The sequence below is a fragment of the Miscanthus floridulus genome, chromosome 16 (assembly GCF_019320115.1).
Source record: "Miscanthus floridulus cultivar M001 chromosome 16, ASM1932011v1, whole genome shotgun sequence".
Classification (NCBI taxonomy): domain Eukaryota; kingdom Viridiplantae; phylum Streptophyta; class Magnoliopsida; order Poales; family Poaceae; genus Miscanthus; species Miscanthus floridulus.
The window spans coordinates 10323730-10341397 of record NC_089595.1 but is presented as its reverse complement, the minus strand read 5'-3'; the positions used below and the strand labels follow the sequence as shown (position 1 = coordinate 10341397).

The 17668-nt window shown below is 46.0% G+C and overlaps 2 pseudogenes; both read right to left on the bottom strand.

The window, feature by feature from the left end:
* Positions 1–6121: 6121 nt before the first annotated feature.
* Positions 6122–12655, bottom strand: LOC136512244 (vacuolar sorting protein 3-like; annotated as a pseudogene).
* Positions 12656–13134: 479 nt separating this feature from the next.
* On the bottom strand, positions 13135–16820 carry LOC136514012 (formin-like protein 14; annotated as a pseudogene).
* Between the last annotated feature and the right edge of the window lie 848 nt (positions 16821–17668).

Here is a 17668-nt window from a genome sequence, read left to right as displayed (position 1 = left end):
ATAGCCCCGATCATTGTGCTTAAGAAGAAGACCTTATGTCAAGAAAACCACTGAACCTCTGCCCCACCCATACACAATGGCACCACAACTCTCATGAAACTGGACATACCTTAAATCTGTACTTTGGCGTGGGACAGACGAGATGATTTTTTACGACGCGCAAAACTACGCAAGCGAAGGTATCCAGTAATGGTCTCTTATTTGTCTATAAGAATTTTTTATTGTTATTTTTAACCATATCCCACCTTTCCTTTCCTAATCCTCATATTCACTTAATGTATGGGGCCACCAATACCTATGCTTACGTGTCCGGCTTAGCTCTCCTCTATTCTCTTCTCCGCATGAGCACTATGCATGTAAACTACGGCCGTATGTATGCATTTAGCTCGTGGCACCACGTTGGCCTTGTGCCTTGCATACAACCTCGACGCCCAGCATCTCATCGGCGAGAGCGTCTCACATGCACACAGTAATGCAACTTCCTATTAGGCCTCCATGTTACTTGGAGGAAAATCCAAAGAATTCTTAAAAAGAAGCAAAACATCCTGTCGTCGAATCCGATGTTAGACAAAAAAAAAATAGCCATTAGATCTAATATGATCTAAATTCACTACTTACTCTAAAGGCTTTCACACATGGTCACAACAGATTTCTAGAGGCCAGGTTGCCCGTCTCTACTCCCACATCTGTGTTAATCTATACTTTTAGAGGCGGTTATATGCTCGCCTCTGAAAACAAATTAAAAAACACCTCAAGCCTGCCAGCGAGCCCGTTCTCCAGCTCGCCGATGAGCCCGTTCTCCAGCTCGCCGGTGAGCTTAGAATGCTTCCAGGCAAGCAACAGTCACCCAGTGTGTGGATCCAGCCGCCGCCTCCGAGCGCATGGATCCACCATTGTTTCCATCCTGAGAGCTAGATCTGCCACCATCTTCATCATCCCAAGAGCCAGATCCGCCGTTGTCTTCTCCATCAAGGACAACACCGCCGCCTCTTGCCCGTGCCGCCTTCTCGTGGATGCACCATCGCTCCTCGAGGACCGCGTCACTGCCGCCGCTCGAGGGCCTTCCGCCGCCGCCGCCATGGGAGAGAAAGGAGCCATGGAAGAGACGACTACGGGGAGAAGAGAGATGGCTACGATGAAAGAAAGAGAGTCGGGTGCTCAAGTCTAAAGTCTCCAATATATATGCTAGCACAATAATCGGATTTCTGGGGTTTTGGCCTTTTTTCTGAGGCAGACTACTTAAGAGGTCCGCCTCTAAAAATTACACCTATTTTCAGAGGTGGAACTCTTAAGAGGCCCGCCTCTGTTAATTAATTTTAGGAGACGGTCAAATTTTAGGTGTCTCCTTAAATAAGAAAGCCTCCGGAATCATGAGTTATTTTAAGAGACAGGTTCATTTTGTGACCGTCTCTATTAATAAAATTGGTTGTCTCTTAAAATCCTTTTTTATAGTGATTATCCACCTCCGTCATTATGAAAAAATAGATTAAAATGTCCTTAATATCAATTTCTAAATTACCTACCACGCCATTCTAAAAAAGTCCGTGTCATACATAACGGAAAATACCAAAATAAAGAATAAAAATAGGAAACTTACCTCTTGTGTAAGTATTTAACTCTCATCTTCTTCTATAACAAGACACCGGCCCAGAGTCGATCAAAAACGATATCATCCAATCATCAACATGTCTTTTATTCATCATTATAGAGTATAGATTATCCTTCAAATGCAACCAGGCGGGTTTTATTTTTTTCATCTTTGGTGATCAATGAGGGTATTACTGTAGGACACTAGTAGAAAACACGGATGTTCAATTCAGCACATTAGTCCCGGTTAGACTTGGACCAGGACTAATGTGAGCATTGAGCATTAGTCATAGGTCCAAGTTTTGTGAGCGTTGGAGGAACTTTAGTCCCAATTGATAATACCAACCCGGACTAAAGGATCTATATTAGTCCGGGTTGATAATACCAACCCGGACTAAAGGACCTTTAGTCCCGGTTGGTGTTATCAACTCGAACTAAAAGTCCTCTATGGGTTAGTTTAAAAGAAAAACATCCCATCTAAGGTGGCATATGTTGTGTAAGTGGGGTGGTTATCTACGCCTGAGAAAATACATGAGGTCTTGAGTTCAAATTCCACGAATCATAGACCCACCCTTTAGTCACGGTTCAGTCAATCTTTAACTCAGTCCCGGTTGAAAAACCGAGACAAAATCCCTTTCGCAACCGGGACTATAGTCCCTTCGTATACATTATCAAGTTTAATTGCGTATTTAGGTCTGTCTCAATAGGAATATCATGGAGGTTTTATGGGTATTTATTGAAGTGATATGTCAGTAAAAATTGTTGTTTTGCATGTATGGATGAAGAAAGAAAGGATTAGAGTTTTATGGCCGTGAAATTAGTCAGCGCTGTTTCCCACGCGTTGAAAACCGTATGAAACTTGCTCCGAGGCGGTTTGGTTCGTGTCATCCGATCCGCTGTGCACAACTGCGACAACGCTGGCGCACTGTGCGCTCGTGAAGAAGCCATGCATCGCGTCAAATCTGTTTCCCTTGCGTCAAATCACTATGGCCCACTTGCTCCCTTCATGTTTTTCCATTCCGTCAAAGCAGGGCTCCACTGGCATTAAACATTGCAAAAGTGCAGGGCAGTGGAGGACAGGGATGCAGACATGCACATCGATCGATCATGTATGCATCGCAGAAACCACTGCACCTCAGTTCGTGCGAGAGATCGAATTGATGAGATGTGTCATGTGTGTGCTGGCCGGCCTGCTGGGCAGGCAGCGACGGTCACTTGTGCATGCACATTACATTGCTCATGCTGCATCATCATCTATCAGATACTTCCTTCATGCTATGCTACTACCAAGGAGGAGTAGCAGCTACTAGCTAGGCTAGCGAGAAATAAAGGAGTGTAGTATTGCTGTGTAACCTAACTTATGACGACATGGATCATCACTAATAATTATTATAATCAGGGCGTTCGGATGATAGCCAGAACATGTTTTCTGGATGATTTTGAATGATCGAATGAATAGTATTTTGTGCAAGCTGAAACAAGCTGCAATTATACCAGCCGAACGCCATCAATATAGGCAAATAGCTAGCTAACGACGATGAGTGGGTTCTGGCATGCCTCTGCTATCTCCTGCTGCTCCCCTCGCTTTACTTTGGCCTTTCCGTTGATGTATGGACATGAGCCCTTGTTTAGTTGGACCCCAAAAACCTAAAAAATGCTACAGTACCTGTCACATTGAATGTTTGCGGCTCATGCATAGAGCATTAAATGTAGATGAAAAAAAAACTAATTGCACAGTTTGGTGGGAAATTACGAAACGAACGTTTTGAGTCTACTTAGTCCATGTTTGAACAATAATTACCAAATAAAAATGAAGGTGCTACAGTAGCCCCAAATTCCAACTTCCTGAACTAAACACAGCCATTCATGGACGGCCTCGCTTTTCCGAGGTAGGCGTCAGGTCAGGAGCCTTCCTTCTCCAATAATCCACTTCATCGATGCATGATCATCCCATCCATCAAATGAATTAGTGCTTGCATTTCTTCTTGAAAAGCTCGGAAATAAGTTCAATCTCCATTAATTCGCCAAGTCTCTTTACGGCGTATGCAAGAAACCGCGTTAATTGTATATCATCCATATTAATAAATCGACCAACTTTCTTCCATTGATCCACCCAATTTAAGCAAAACAATCCCAATGTTCCATGGGATGTGTCTCAATCCATACCTGCTGGAGATCAACAAATTAAGAACACCTCACAAGCACAAGAACATCACAATAAACCATGTTTTATACATACCATACACAGATCGTCACAACACATCCATTAACATTCAAGTTTCACAAAACCATATCCAAGTTTACATCACATTTCATCGATTTCTTAATGCAAAGTTTTCAGCGCTCTCTCATAGCATTAGAGTACATAAGCAAACTATATAGAATATCGGTTCCACTCCTCGTTCGTATCTCCATCGATCATGTAGAATGAGAAGTAATAGAAAATGGCCCTTTGGTCAACTACATCAACTTAAAGGCAACATTGTGTAATATCAGGTGGGTTGGCGATTAGACTAGCCTAAGGGTACAAGGTTATAGAACAAGGAAAGTTCTAGACCCATGGGTCAGTTAGATCGACAAAGGACCACGGTCAGCCGGACTTGGGGATTTAGAAGGACAAGCACCACTTATTGTGGTTGTACTGGGGTGACTACCACCAGCAGTCTTACCATGTCCCATGGCAATTGGACCGACCCAAGGAATAGCCTAACCACCACCACCAACAACACATCCCCAACCCCCCTAGGATCTTTGATACAATCCATGGCAAGGTTTGATTCTAAACCTTCCAGGTGATGTGGGAAATGAATTTTGCTAATCTGGTTTGACATGCATCGAAGTTTTAAGGCAAGGCAATGGCAATGTCCATGTTGTCCTTGGTAGCGACGACCATGATTGTGAGGAGAAAAGGGATGGAGGTGAGGCTCACCGTACCGCTATGTATGGCAGGAGGGCATGGGAAAGGGTCGTGTGTTAGCATATGATGGTGTTAGGAGATCACTATCAGGACCAAGTGTCCTTTGCACCTTCATGGGGAGGAAGGCACAAGCTCATTAGTGTGACTCTCTAGGCCCCATTCGGCTTACCTTATAATCCGCACTATTCAGCTTGTTTTTTTAATCGGAACAGTATTTTTCTCTCACGGCAATTCAGCCAGAATAGTGTTTTCAGCCAATTCAGCCAAGTTTTAACAAGCCGAATAGGGCCCGTGTGAAAGGGCTCGAGGGATACCTGCAGTAATAGGGGCAACAACTCCGACTAAGTGGATAGCGGTAGACAGTGGCAACACGTGGCGTGGCGAACAAGAAGCTCATGGCAAGGCAACTAAGGTAAGAGAGATATCAGTGTTGGGGGAAGGCTAGATGACATAACGATAGACCCCACTGGCTAGATGCAGTTAGGGCCTTAGGGGGAATGAAGGGTTACAAAGTTAACCATGCACGTGAGACAAGTACGATCGCATCTGGTCGCGGTTCTACACGCACGTGAAAGACACGTGATGTCTAACCGCAAGGGATAAGAGTAGTGGTTTAGCGGCCAGTAGTGGTGCGAAACCAGCCATGTGATCGTACTGATGTAGCAAGGTGATGAGGTGGCCAGTCTAAAAGGGTGGACAGGTGGCGGTTTGGCACCAAATCGGCCCCAAGAAGTGAAAAGGGGCTTAGCCTGCTATATTGGAATCCTTAGTTTAATATAGAGCCTATGTGGTACAACTCAGATTCACTAGCGCAGTAGCTTTTATAGCTTCAGTTCCCTAAAGCGGCTTCACTAGTGAAGCTAAAGATATTTAAAAAAATGTTTGGATAAAACAACTTATCAGAAAAGATAGCAGAGAGAGAAGCCAGGAGAATCTAATATTTTTAGCTTCATCTAGCTTCACCTGGGGGACTGTGGATGTGAGGAAAGTGATTTTTTTAGAGAAGTTGTTTTATCATGATCTATTTGGTAGAAGCTAAAAACAGCTTTGTGAAGCTTAGGAAAAAAATCCCTACCGGCAGGGTAATTCCTTGGAACCACAAATGCTTTTGTAATGTTTCTGAACTATTAAGAGATGGTGCCATAGTGCCACTATTTCAACCATGTGTATTACTTCGATTATTACTATGGATTATTATGTCACTTTTATGTCATAGTTGCATTTTGGTTATTAGTATGGACTCGTGGTCCTACTATTAATTGTACATTTGTGTGGCTCAATTTATTTACAAGGATTACCTTGGTGCAAAATCCTGACTCTGCCACTGGTTTAATGTAATGATGTAATTTATATTGATTATGCTTAGAGAATGATGGCTATTAGGTAGGTACTTAGGTTGTGAGTTGTGGCAGTCTACATCCTGCTTAAGAGCCAAACAGATTGTTGGTGTGTCTGTCTATCTATCAACTTTCACGACCACCCCATTCGTTTCCAATCCAGATTCTCCGAAAAACGTGTTTCACACACCTCCAGCACTGCGATCTAGTGGGGCATTTGCATTTCTGGGCTACTGGTGACTGGTGAGGACGCACAAAATTGTCATCTGCAATTTCCAGCTACCAAATCTCGTGTCAGCGTGTTATATAGCATTATTTAGACAATGTACTACAGCTACTATAACAGACTACACATCCTCCTGTATGCGGCATGCCTGTATTTGTATATTCATTCATTGGCCTCAGCAAAAAATACACAACGCCCTGGCTCAAATTTCCAGAGTGAGCCCATCCAGACACAAAAAACTTGCCCATTTCCGAGCAGCCACAGCCGAATGCTGGCCTCAAGATCAACCACTCTTTCATTCCTTCCTCGCTATCTATCTACTGACAAGCCAGCTCTGTTTGAATATAACATCTTTCCTCAAGCTACGGCCACGCCCTGATGAAGAATCACCTTGCTGGGACCGATAGCACTGCAAAACCAAGTTATTATTATTACACACAAAGAAACCTGAAACCTCCAATGCAAACAAGCTACTGCTATCAGCAGCAAACTCAAAACACCTCAGGTAGGCATACCCTGTAGCAAACAACTGAATCGTCTGGGTACATCGCAAATAGCTTGGTGCCAAGGCGAGCTCGACAGGAGTCACAGATACTCTCGTCGGTTAGTTGCACGTGCCTTGATCTCTCCTCCAGTCTTGTCAACCGCACGTCTAGGCTTGTCGCCCGTGATAAATTGTGGACTATCTAAAACATGCAAAGGAGCACAAAAGAACAAAGAAATTCAACTGGTAAGAAAGACGCATCTCTCATAATGCTTAACCTAAAACAAACTCATTTAAACTACGCAATGATCCACAACACTGTTCAACTGCTCAATACAGAAAACTCCACCCTAAAGAAACAGGAAAAAGAATTATGTTCACCTGCCCTTGGCAATGATGGTGCACTCGGGCCCTCAGCATCCGTAAAATTGTATGTGATGCCAGCTGAAGAGGCATATCAGGAGATAATCTCTGGCACAAGATTATGGTTTAGATTCGTTTTCCAGAAACTAGTGTATGGCACAACATAAAGACAAAGATGCACATGGCAGCCCTGCAGCTATTACAACATGTACTAATTGTGAATTAATGATGCAATGAGTACCTTGTACTTAGGTATCAACTATTCAGTAACCTTTTTTGAGACTTCTCACATTTCCTAGGATCGTGTGCAACAGTAGTACAAGAAAAATGGTTGGACATAAGTTTTGCAGTATTTGTTCTTTTCCAATACCAGTACTAGGAGATTATAGATCATCTTATTACCTTTACTCTAATCGCCTCCTAGATGGCAAGTTTGCTTCATAGGAAACTAGACAAACCATGTTTAAAGGATCGTGAACGTTTATACTGGAACAGTTAACGGCCAACAGGTCAATAAATTGTTCAGATATGCCAAATCCTATTGTGAAGGGGGGAACAATTGTATCCATGTCCTATTTTTTTTTTTTAATTGCTCACTTTTCAACAGAACACCACATTTCCAGAGCTAACAACTACCTTCACGATATTTATTCCGTCCTCTCCAGTCCTCACATGACTGATATGCCATCCTAAAATACTGAAGGCCAGAACACCAACATCTTGCAAACTAGCATGCAAGCTACAAGATTCTCAAAAGAATCTGCGATATTGAAGCAACAATGAAGTAATACCTCCAATACTTGTATGGGGTCCAAAGATTCACCATGATTATGAAGAAGTCGTACAGCTGCTGTAAACATAGGCTCCTTCCCATTTTGAGGATCCAAATACAAACCCAAAAGCCTGAGTTTGAAAAAAAAAAGGACAACATAAACAGCAGGGATTATTTCTGTTCAAAAAGACGAAGAAAAAAAATAAGTTAATTAATTTAGAAATACTGATGTGAAAAAAAAGAACATACTGAATATAGGCATCATCTCGACCAATCTCAGCACAATACTGCTCAGCGGCTTCACTATCCTCCAGCTTCCTTCATCACATAACAAGCAGCAGACATTTCAATAGAGCAATTTACAGGCTACAACAAACCAATATGTAAGAAAAGCAACATATAGAAAAGCAAACCCAAGAGCATAGAATCTTACAATGCTAGTATCTGAAGTACAATATTCTCTTGGCCCATTTTCCTATACAGTATTGCCTGACAAGGGAAAGTCTAGAGTATCAGTATAGCATGATCGGGCAAGCATGAGAGTTTAATGGAAAGATTTTTAACCAGGCAAACATGGAAGTGCCAGGAAGAAGACAAATCGTAACATCACCTTTTCCAGCCATAGCTCAGATTCTGCTATCACATCGAGCACATCTTCTGGATCATACAGGTCTGAAGCTTGCAGAAACAATTGCAAGCTCTCTCTTAATAAATAAATAAATTGTGCATGAGAATCAATTTCACTATTGTCTTTCCCTCTATATTTAGACTCCATATCAATTGCTTCAATCGCAGATTTAGCCAGTGAAAGAGCATATGATGTGTGATAGTGAGGGTCATCGCAGCCCTGGTCCTCAATCAACCACTGCAGATATCTGTACAATTTGGCTGGTTCAGACTTTTTATAACAGAAGGATAATAAGAAAATAATCATTACCACATAGCATTCTCTGCTGATGAATGACAAATGAAGGTGGCCAAAGAGACAAGATACAGGAGAAGATATAGACAAACAGTTTTAAAGAACATGTAAAGGAATAACACTATTTCCATAATGATTCTATAACCTCACTGAAAGCATGGGGCAAAATCAAGTCCTGTAAAACACTTGGCCACTAAAAGTTGATTATAAGGATGTTGCATACTTAGAGCTAATTTGCAAAAACAAATACTAAGAAGCTACCATACAAATATGTCCACAGAGTAATCCTACTACTTTTGTCACTCATATGAAACTAAAACATTATATTTGGATTGTTGAATTAAGAGATCTGAACTTATTGAAAAGTTCACGGACAATCATCTATACCTTTGATGGATCACAACCTTTTCTGCATCAACAGCAGCGACAACCTTTTCTGCAAAATAGCATTATTCAAATAAATGATAGTGAACTTTATTACAAGAATAGCCTTTTAAGATACCTAACCCACAAATAATAATAAAAAAACATTCCTAAATGTCACACAATCAGCTATAACCATGCAAAATTATTCTAAAACAGTCTACCCCTCTGTTCCTATCATCATTCTCTGACATGCATGCTCAGAAACTAGAAAATGTGTCTGGCCATGATTATGTAGTAAAAGCACACTGATACATTGGTCTATCCAGAACATATCAATTACCTGGTGAGAGTTGATTTTCCCTTGTCTCAGATGTTAAAACTGCAATCGCTAGATCTTGATCAATGTCTGCCACCTACAAATAAAATTCAGTAATAAAACACTTGTTATAAGATAAACAAGTTCTTTACCTGAAATGCATACCCATCCAAGATGTTCCAGAACAAGGTCCTCATCAGACAATTCTTTGAGGATCTTGGCTGCTTCTATAGCGGCAATTTCCTCACCAGACCTTTTGCCAACCAAAGTTCCACAGAAACCATTCTCAGACAGATCCTTCCACAAACCTGTGCTATAATTCCTTGCCAGTAAACGCCATATAGAAAGAGCTTTGGAGCACATTCCTTTACTGCCATACAAGAAAGCAAGTGTCCGTAAATGTCCAGAGTCATCCAAAAGGGATTCTAGTTCATCCTGCACCATGCATCAAGCAGCTTTCTTAGTGTTCATTCAAATGTGATGAAAACATTAGGATGGGACCATTGTGCTCTGTCAATTCCATACTTCAACATACAAAAGCACATCGGATGCAGATGTCTAAAGGGCATGTACATACCACAATACAGCTATTCTGAGATGATGCAAGCTTCTCCATGTCATCAACAAGATGAAGTGCTCTATAAAGATACATCAGAAGAGTATCAACTCCTTCCATCTCTGGAGAAGATAAATTCTTCATCCGCGATGCACAAAGGTACCTAGATTCATTTAGCATTAAGATAGTTGAGGATAGACATGGCTTCCCAGTGATTCACAATGAATATAACCCGTGCATATACCATACCTGATAATATTTCTGATTGCTAGTTCCAAAAGATCAGCTCTACTTGGTGGATTTGAAAGGAAACCTTCATCCACAACTGTATCCACACCTGCCTTTTTCAGAAACAATGCCTGTTGAACTGCTACCAGACCATCATCAATAACTTCTTCAAGGGGCTTAGGGGGTGGATGCAAACCCCAATACTGCTTTCTTGGCACCTAATGGATATAATTGTTAATGGTTACCATTAGAAACAAGTAGCTAAACGTAGAAGGCAGTAGGTATCAACGAAAGATTGTTTGGTTTTTCCCTAGCTTATAATCAGTAGGTACAGATATAGGGTACAGCAATCAATATTAAGTTGCCAAAAGAGCCATAAACGAAAAACTGAAAACTCATCAGAATGAGCTGGGGAATCAAAAATACTCTAACCCGGTCATGCTCAGCAAGTTATTGTAATCTTGTCTCCTGACTATTGTGCTAAAATAGGGTCAAGCTTGATCATCTAGAGAAATTAATAGTTGATTCAGATTTATTGGATCATTTTAAGAGCTCAATGTAAAGCATTAAGAGTGAATTTTCATGCAAAGAAATAGGTTAAGACAACTTGATAAGGAAGTACTTTTGGAACACAACTTGTGATGTACACGATTTACTTTAGAAGGAACTAAATCAGTTATCTCATATACAGTATCCCAAATACCAAGTGGCAATGTAGCGTACCAGATCTGACCAACGGTTAGGTTCCCGCATAATGAATGGAAATACTTCTGATGGCTGCATAGTCTCCGATAACAAGAAATGATTTACAGCATCCTCGAAACGCAAGTCAAAAAACAACAAAAATCCAAGTTGTGCATGGACAAAAGAGATCATATCCTTTGAAATTTCACCATCTGACTCAAACTCTTCTAACAAAGAAATAGCTTCCTTGTAGTTCTTTCTTCGTAAAGATGCCTTAATCTGCTCCACTGCAGATACTTTACGGTAGCAAAAAACCTGGATAAGCCAATTGATTCCTATATCAGTATAATCTGCGTAAATTAGAGCCAGACAATTCTCAGTTCCACTACTATTAGCCTTTCCTTTACATTAGAATCTTAGATAACTATACATATGGTACTAAAATTGTACAGGGAATGTAAAAGCTAGCCTTATTTATGCAACTTATAACTAGTATATATATACAAACATTATGATTCTACAAGGTAACCTACCGTCCTTCCTTGTGAAAGTAAAACCAAAGGCCAACCACAGTTGTATAGACCCTTTAGCTATCAACCCATGCCAAATTCATATAGGCAGTCTTTCCTGCTCATCTAGTCCTGTGTGCTTGGGAGACTACATCTATTTAGGATGCAATGTAATGTAAAGTTATTTTCTTTCCAACAGTTGTGGCACCACATAACACTAATACAAATACACTAATAGAATTTGGATACAGAAGTTCAAATGAATAACGGATGAATCGACGTACCTACGTTACCTTATAAGTCGTAGCGATCACAACTAGCTCCGTGCCGATCCCATCATCATCGCTAGCCACAATCAAAACGCCTTGACCAGTCCTGGCAACAGGAATGGTCTGTAGGTGTGCAGCGTTTCTCCTCCTGTACACATCGACCTTGGAGTCCCCAGCAACAATCACATAGGGGAACACCTCGGCTATGCAGTCGGGGGTGGTGCTGAACACCAAGCTGCTTCCAACCGGCTGGCCAAATCTGTCGACCACAACACCGACATTGTCGACCAGGAGCATCACCTCGTCACCTCCAGAGAGCGGCTTCACCCTTGGGTGGCCGGAGGATTCATGGTAGCGAGAATATGTCCACACCCTGGCCAGTGGTGCTCGAGTAGAGGGAGTACCCAGTGGCGGTGGCAACGAAGACAGAGTCGTCGACCCAAGCGAGCGCCCTGACCCCCTCGACAGAGGCGATCTCGCGCGTCTGCACATCCAGCTCGTCGGCGTCGTGCAGAGTGCAGTCGACCCGGAGCAGCTTCTTCCCGACGGAGATGGCGACGGAGCATGATGATGGGTTGGCGGGGTCGACGCGGCGGGCGGCGACGGCGGCGACGCTGCGCATGGAGCCGAGGCGGCGGACGGGGCGGGAGAGGAGCGGGTCGGCGAGGAGGAGGAGCCCGTCAGCGAGGACGAGGATGCGGGCGACGGAGGGGAGCGGGACGATGGCGGAGACGGGGAGGGTGGCCCCGATGGGGAGGAGGCGGAGGAACTCGGGGGTGGAGGGATCCTGGAGGGAGAAGAGGAGCAGCTTGCCGCCGCCGGTGCCGAGGTAGAGCAGGTGGCCGGAGAGCGCGGCGGAGCGGACGGTGAGCGGGGAGGAGACCGGGAGGCCGGCGAGCGCGGCGGGGTCGACCGTGGCGTGGGGCTCCAGGGCGACGCGGGAGGCCGGCGGCTGGGATCCCATGGCCGGTGGTGGAGTGGAGTTAGGGTTCGGGGCACGGTGGCGCCATCGCCGTTAGTCTCTGCAGACCTCCCTCTCTGTCTCAGCCACTGCGAGGGGCGGGGGAGCCGCTGCCGGCGACTACTTTGGCTGCTTGCTGCTTGCTTGGAGGCGGAAGGAGGAAGGACGACTTCAGGACTTCAGAATCTGACTTGTAAATCGCACCGATACAAACCAACCTGCTGTTGCAGATCAAAAGCACGTCACAAAAAAAAAGAAAAAAAAAGTTCTTCGTCTATTGCCCAAACCAAATAAAGGACCATGCCATCACACAAAATTCTGACCGAGGACATCCATGAGCCCAAACTATCAGAATTCAGAAGAAGGGCCATCACCAATGGACTTGGAATAGCAGGCTGCTCCATTGAGAGGAAGACAGCAGCAGCAATGCAGCATTCAGGAGAAGACGGCAAACCAACAACATCCATTACCAGTAACAGTGAACTTTACAATAGCCAGGGTGTCCAGCATACATTATCCAGATATTGTTCTCATCTACTGCTAATACTAGGAACCATACTAGTCCAAATAGCTCGATTCGATATGATATTCTACAAAAAGGACAGCTACAGATTTTGCCAATGGCAGCTCCTGCGGCTTAAGGCGTCATCCCCATGGGTGCAGCCATCCAGCTCACTGTTGTGGCGCCGACCCAATTGTTGCTGCTCACCTCCCCAGCCTCCTTGCAGATCCGGTCGAGCATAGCTAGGAACTCCCTCACTCCAGCTGAAAATTCTGAACATGTGAGCTTCGTCGTTGCCTGACTCCACCCAATGAACCACTCCGCCATCTCCTTCACTGACGACAAGCAGATGCTCTCCTGGGACTGGAAGCTTCAGGATCTCCTCCTCAGCGTGCCTCAGGAACGTGCTCATGCTATTGTGGAAACGCCGAGCGCTCTCAGTGGATGTAACCATGCTGTTCAGCCTCACCACGTCATGGACCTTCCCAAGCCCCATTCCGAGCTCCGACACGCTTCGGCTCAGCCTTGTTATGTCAATGGACGCGGCTTTCTTCGTGTTGCTCAGCTCGGCTGCAAGTTTGGTGACAACCTCAAGGACCGTGCTTCCTGCACTCGGCATCATACTGCAGAGTGCTTGTGTTCATCTTGCATGTACCTGAACCATGCCTCCATCACATTGTATCCTTCAGGTTTCACAATTTCCTGGACAAGAAACTGCATGAGAGCAGCCTTCCCATCAGCTCCTTTCACATCAGCTATCTTCAGAACAGTGTTTGGCTCCAAGCCTTTTGAACATGGAGACCCCGAATTGGTGTTCATGAAATTGCCGAAATTCACAACTGCCTCAAGGACTTTGTGGAACAGCCTGCTGCTGCTCATCTCCTGGCAAGCCCCCTAGATGAATAAATAAAATGGATTAAACATTCAGATAATGAATACATGATAGTCGAAAGAAGGTAAAATCACTAATAAGTGATATCATTTCAGCAGAAGCAATCTCTGGACAGTATAATTGTGTTGTATTCCCTAAAGAACACAGGCATTACCTCAAGAGTAGCATATGACATTCTCAGCTGATTGATCTCCAAATAGAAACTGGCAATGTAAAGCATGGCATCCACTCTCTTGAACGCAAACTGGAACATCCAGCATTGCCTTCAAAAAAGCATCAACTGGGCAAAGTCTGGCTCTGGGAATCATCCTTGAAATATTTGAGCTTAAGCTCTTCTTCATTGCTGAGCACCATCTGAGTGAGCATCCGCAAGGCTTCCACTCCCAAACCATGTGCATTACCTGTACCCAGCAACCAGAAATATGCTACAGTTAGTAGCGATAAAACATACCACATAAAGGCATAGCACGAAGGATTGGAGAAAGTTGTAATTGATCAACTTCAGGAACCAAAACAGATTTGCTATGACATGTAAAACAAAGAGTGGTGCACCCTTGAAAGGACAACTTTGTCTAAAATGTGATGTGACCCCATGAAGAAGTTATACACATGGACAACAAAACGCTCCAATGGTATCCTAAATGCGATCTCTTTCTAGGAAATAGACAATGCACCTAAAATGAAAGCGGGCTGTGTAACTCTGGTTTTTCAAACTTATGACAGTAGGAGGGGCATGCCATGTGGCCCATTGGTAAGGCCCCAACGTTTATCAGAGACAATCATTCATGTAACTCATAATCAACAAGGCACCATGTGATGCTACAAACATGGCCAATGGCACAACCAATTTGAAGGTCCCCCCACAAGTAATAAACACTAAGTACTTTCATCATCTAAGAAAGATTGCAACTTTGTCAGCATATTCAGAGAAAACTCAACCTCGGTTGCCTTATATATAAGAGCAAAGATCAATCCATATGTACCTTCCAAGAGTGCCTCCCTCAGTTGCTCCTTGGAAACTCCCAATGCCCCCACAATCATCCCGATGCCATGACATCTGAGGGCACCAAGCAAACACACCTCCCTCGGCGCCGCAACCACCGCCGAGTTGTTGAGGTACAGCTGGATCACCTCGTCCTTCATGCTATAGCACACAGGGCAGAGAGAGGCAACCTCAGACATCAAATCGAATCCACAAGAAGAAGAAGAAGAAGAGGGAACGCGAATATTTGGTCTTACTGCAAAGAGCTGGGCTTGAGCTTGTCCGAGTGCAAAGGCCGCGACTTGCGCAGGTCCATCATCTGATCAGAGTCACCATCATCTGACGAAGCAACTGCTGGTCGCGGCGGCAGCGGCACGAAGGGGTTCCACGCGTGCGCCGCCACGGGCTCCGCAGCACCCTTGGGCGGCGACGGCCTCCGTTTAGGCGGCGAGGGATTGGGGGCTCGGCCACGCGGCTGCGGGATGGACGGCGGGCGGAAATGGACGGGGCTGGAGCCGAGCGTGGGTGAGGAAGCCGACGGCGAGGAGGGAGAGAGCGAGGAGGACGAGGCATCGGCAGCGGCGGCGGGAGGCACGGTGCTGGGGTCGGAGGCCGAGCTGCGGGATGCGAACTCGCCTGACGGCGGTCCGACGCGCGGAAGCGGCGGCAGAGGGCGGAGCTCTGGCGAGCCAGGACGCAGATTAGAACTGGTGCCGGGGTGCTGCGGTCCCGACGGCGGCGGGGTGGCGAGGGTGCCGAGGTAGAGGAACTCGGTGCTGGGGTTAGTGGAGGAGGTGGGCATTGGCGGCGGCTTGAGGCTGCGCCCCTCCTCGTCCCCGTCATCGTCGTCGTCGTGGTTGCTGGCGGCGCGGCGGTGGGCAGCGGAGGCGGAGGACGCCGCGGCCCCGGAGCGGCCGCCGCCGCCGCGGTGGCGGAGGCGGCGGACGAGGTGGATGGAGAGGAGCGCGGAGAGGAGGAGGAGGCAGAGCGAGAGCAGGGAGAGGAGCAGCGCCTGGAGCACGGGGAAGCGGTGGGAGCCGGAGGCGCGCGGGGTCGGGGCGACGAGGGTGGAGATGTTGGCGGGGAACGTCGGGAGGCCGCCGTCGCCGGAGGGCTGGGTTTCGGCGGCTGGGGGAGGAGGCGGCGGCGAGTTTGCTGTTGGGAAGAAGGGGTTGTTGGTGAAGGGGTATGGATCCCCGGTGGAGGGGGTGGCGGAGGAGGACGGGTACTTGGGCGTCGGCGAAGTGGTGACCGGCGGCGCTGGCGTGGGCGTGGGCGTGGGCGGTGGCGCCGGCGGCACGGCGACCGGAGTGGGTGTAGGGTGCGGCGGAGGAGGGGGCAGGCTGGGTGGCGGCGGCGGCGTCAGCGGGGCGCGAGGAGACGCGGTGTGGTGGTGGCGGTGGGGAGGATGCGGTGCCGCCGGCGGCGGAGGCGGAAACAGAGGCGGCGATGGGAGGGTGGCATTTGTTTGGGTGGTGGAAATGGTAGCGGCCGGGAGCAGCAGCAGGGAGAGGAGGAAGGGGAGGAAGGCGGGAGGCAGCGGCAACGGCATTTGCGTGCCGCGATCCGGCGGCCTCCACCGGCGTCACGGGTGCGTGTGGTGGGGGTGAGAAAAGGGGGTTTTGGTTTGGGGCTTTGGGGAAGAAATGGTGCCTTCGGGGTTTGGCTGTCTGTGTGCGTGTGCACACGAGAGAGAGACGACGCAGGCACCCGCTGCGATGGATGTGTGGTGGCCGTGGCGGAGGGGTGGAGCGGCGCAGAGGCTGCGTGCCAGCCAGTGCCCTGCACTGCCCCCCTCGGGGCTTTGTCTCGGGAATCGCGCAGGAGAGAGAGAAGAGGCAGGCACCGCCGTTCCGTCCTCTAGTGTTCTGCTGCAGCGTGTACTGCTAGACGTGTGACGGAGTGTGAGGCATGGGCCCCGCTTTTTCGAAATTCGGTGCCTTTTTACTTGCTCACAGTCGCTGAGTCACACCTTTTTTTTTTTACGGATTTTATTATTATTACATAACTAAAAATCTCCTTTTTTCCGTTTCTTTCTCCCCGGCCTGCCTTTTCAAGGACGACTGTACGAGTATATTTTATTTATTTTCTCTGGCTGTGTCGACATAAAAAATATAAGAAAGTTTGGCTCTAGAAATGGTATAACGTAAGTTTGGTTGCCTACCAAAATTTACCACGTCTAACATTCGATAAATTGTGGCTACCATAGAAAGTGTGGCGAGCAAAATTAAAGCTAAACTTATGACAAGTTATGACACGAAAATGAGTCTATTAGCATATTCGCTTGTTGGTTTCAGTCAGAGCTTATCAGCCAGCCAATAGTGTTTTTCTCTCACAATAAATCAACATCAGCCGAGTTTATCAGCCCAAAAACTAACCAGCGAACATATTGTATGACATATGGGGCACGATGCTAGAAAAGTCCGACACGCTATAATTATCACAATGAACCAAATAGCGGTCGAAAAAACTATAGCATGACCGATCTTTAACATAGTAAGCTTTGGTCTCAACAAGCACGTCCTTCGTATATCTGAAAAAGCTAAAACTTCTTGTGATTTAGAACGATGAGAATACGTTCAAAGGAGAAAAAGACACCTTGAGGATCCTTTTCAATCCTCTTTCTGTTTTTTTTTTTTTTGTTCTCAGTTCAAATAACACACCCACAATCATTCGAAGAAAGGGAAGAGCAACACAACCCTTTTTCCTTTCCCCCCAACATTGGGCGAACCGTCACCGCGATGAGTACCGTTGCAGCTTGCCATCGAGCTCTCCCGTGGCCAGCATGGCCGATG